A 3,431-nucleotide genomic window follows, 5' to 3' on the forward strand; every position below is an offset into this window, starting at 1 on the left:
TGTGGGAAGAGTTCTTTGTGGATAATGCAGAAACAGTCCAGCCCCCTCTTGCCTTTGGCAACTGCCTAAGAACTGTACCCCTAAATCTCCGTACTCTCACCGGTACTGAGGGTTGCAGTTACCCCTGGCAATCGCCTAAGAACTATTTCCCTAAAATCTCTAGACTCTCACCGGTACTGTGGGTTGTAGTTACCCTTGGCTACTGCCTACGTTCAGTTTCATCATCTTTACCTATCACTGTAAGTTCCGTTCCTTTCCGGACAAGTACCGGTACAGAAACCATTGTGGATCAGGGGACTTCTCTATCAACTGTTCCTTATTTATTCCAGTGGCAATGAGTGATATATCAGTCTTGACACCATCCACTCGGTGTCTCACTGGACTCGCTCCTGCACTTCCTACTCTACGGCCTCTGTAACTCTATTCCTGGGTTCTCCCCAGCCAGTGGACATCTCACAACCCTCTGTCTGCAGCCAAGTCTGTCCCAACAGTGAACACCGGACTTTCGGAGCAGACTCCGGGTTTTGCTGTACTGGCTGGAGGGGTTCCTAACAGTTAGCACTTCTGCCTCACAGCACTGGGGTCATGAGTTTGATTCCCAACCATGACCTTATCTGTGTGGAGTTTGTATGTTCTCCCCGTGTTTGCGTGGGTTTCCGCCGGGTGCTCTGGTTTCCTCCCACACTCCATAAACATACTGGTAGGTTAATTGGCTGCTATTAAATTGCCCTTAGTCTCTCTTGGTCTGTGTGTGTATGTTAGGGAATTTAGATTGTAAGCTCCAATGGGGCAGGGACTGATGTGAGTGAGTTCTCTGTGCAGCGCTGTGGAATTAGTGGCGTAATATAAAGAAATAGATGATGATGATGATCAGGGGTGCCCATGAGTCCATGGGGACCCATGCCATCTGATATATACTGTATTATTGTCAGTCTTGATATTATTCTGTATGTTTTTGTATACCTGCATAAGTGTTGGAAATTTACTAATCTTTGATGTAATGTGTCACACCCGGTGATTTATATCTATCACGTTTATTCAGAAATAATTATTTTCTTTATGTTCTGTTTTGAAATACCAATAAAAAAACTTGACTAAAAAATGATCATTCTTTTGTGGGCTATTTAGGATGACGTCCTGACTGATATTAAAATAAAAATTATAGAGGGAGAGGAAGAGACGTATGTGAGGGGTGATCAGCAGTGTAAGGAGGAGGAAATCCCTACAGATATCGGCACAGGTGAGTAATAAAATGTATTACAGTAAAGAGTCATATATTTTGTTTATTGAGTCATTACAAGAATTCCAATTATGACTGCATCTAAGCAATGTGCTTGATAATGCGCTTTTATAGTTGTAATGAAGTGTTCGTCAATTGCAAATTGAAATTAAACAACTGAACAACTCGCTCATAGTTTGAAAATTTTGGGTATTGTAATCTGCAGCTCAATGTCCTTCCTTACATTTATTTTACTTTCAGCAGATGGATGTAAACGCAAGAATATCTTGGGGGAGCAACTGATTTTATCTACAGATTTTGAAATGGAAGATTACAACATTACTCAAGATTCTACAGGAGAGAACCCAATTACCCTAAATATATATCCAATACTTTACAGTGGAGATAAATTATCTGAACTCTCTAATCATGAGGAATGTAATCCTGATAACATAGATATTGTTACACATCATACAGCTCATACAGATGATACATTATTTCCATGTTCTGAGGGTGGGAAAAGCTGTACAGTTAAATTATCTCTTCATAAATATCAGAAAAGTCACATAGCTGAGAACCCTTTTACATGTTCTGAGTGTGGGAAATGTTTTGTATATAAATCAAATCTTGTTGAACATCGGAGATCTCACACAGATGAGACACAATTTCCATGTTCTGAGTGTGAGAAATGTTTTGTACAGAAATCAAAACTTATTAGACATCAGAGAACTTACACAGGTGAGAAACCGTTTCCATGTTCTGAATGTGGGAAATGTTTTACACAGAAATCAAAACTTGTTGAACATCAGAGAACTCACACAGGCGAGAAACCATTCCCATGTTCTGAGTGTGGGAAATGTTTTGTATACAAATGAAATCTTGTTGAACATCAGAAAACTCACACAGATGAGAAACCATTTCCATGTTCTAAATGTGAGAAATGTTTTGCCGTAAAATCAAAACTTATTAGACATCAGTGAACTCACAGGTGAGAAACCATTTCCATGTTCTGAGTGTGGGAAATGTTTTTCACAGAAGTCAAACCTTGTCAAACATCACAGAACTTACACAGGTGAGAAACCATTTCCATGTTCTGAGTGTGGAAAATGTTTTCCATGGAACTCAAAACTTATCAAACATCAGAGAACCCATGCAGATGAGAAAACATTCCCATGTTCTGAGTTTGGGAAATGTTTCGGATACAAATCAAATCCTTTTGAGCATCAGATAACAAACCATATCCATGTTCTGAGTAATGAAAATGGTTTACAAACAAATCAGGTCTTGAATATCACATAGGAGAAAAGCAATTGGACATGAAACAAGGAGCTGCAGTACTCTTTATATTGTAAAAACAGTTGATTTTATTAATGTAAATTAAACTAAGCATAATATATTTACATAGTTTATACACAAAATTTGATCACTCATGTGTGGAACTATTTTATCTACCAGATATCGTCCACACTGTACACAGTTAAAACAAGATTACCTTGATATATTGGGTACTGAGTAATATATAATTCTGGCAATGGGTTGGAGATATAATGTGGGATCTGAGACACTGTTACAGTATGTTTGTTCATACTCTCTAATTGAAGGTGTGAGTTCATATAATAATCCTGTAATCTGTAATACTTTGCCATTGGGGATTGATTATGAATCTTGAAAAATGTGTCCCACGGTCTAAATGCAATATTGTGATGTCATTTTTGTAGAAAAGCTCTCATTTATATTGTATGCCCATGGCTAAGTGGGTCAAGATGTGTCTACAGGGGTGCAAAACTTTGCTCCATCTTATGGGGATCTGAAATATAAAAGTTCAGTAGTATTGACTCTTTTCATTTCACCTTTGCAATAAGACTTGTTCAGAGTGATCCGGTTATAGTAAGTCAGACTAGTGCAGGGATTGTTCTACAAGCCTAGTCAGTGATGGGCTCCATTTGTCACAGTGTCTCCCAGCCTCTGACACTGCACAAGTGAAAATTTTAAATGAGTGATGTGCCAGGGTTAATAATGGTACAGTGAGCCCCCGCAGCCACATAACACTACCCAACCCCCTGTATCATGCAGATTCACTTCCTCTATACATAAAATAACTAAGCAGAAGATAATCAGCCATCTTGTGCCTGCCTAGTGAAGCCACTGACAGTACACATAGCAGAGACATCAACAGCTTTTTACATTTTATAAATTCTAATTTTCCAGCAGT

The 3,431-nt window shown here is 38.8% G+C and overlaps 1 pseudogene; it reads left to right on the plus strand.

The window, feature by feature from the left end:
* The first annotated feature begins 1,542 nt into the window (after positions 1-1,542).
* Positions 1,543-3,050, plus strand: LOC142108357 (uncharacterized; annotated as a pseudogene).
* The last annotated feature ends 381 nt before the right edge of the window (positions 3,051-3,431 follow it).

Source organism: Mixophyes fleayi, chromosome 12 (assembly GCF_038048845.1).
Source record: "Mixophyes fleayi isolate aMixFle1 chromosome 12, aMixFle1.hap1, whole genome shotgun sequence".
NCBI lineage: Eukaryota > Metazoa > Chordata > Amphibia > Anura > Limnodynastidae > Mixophyes > Mixophyes fleayi.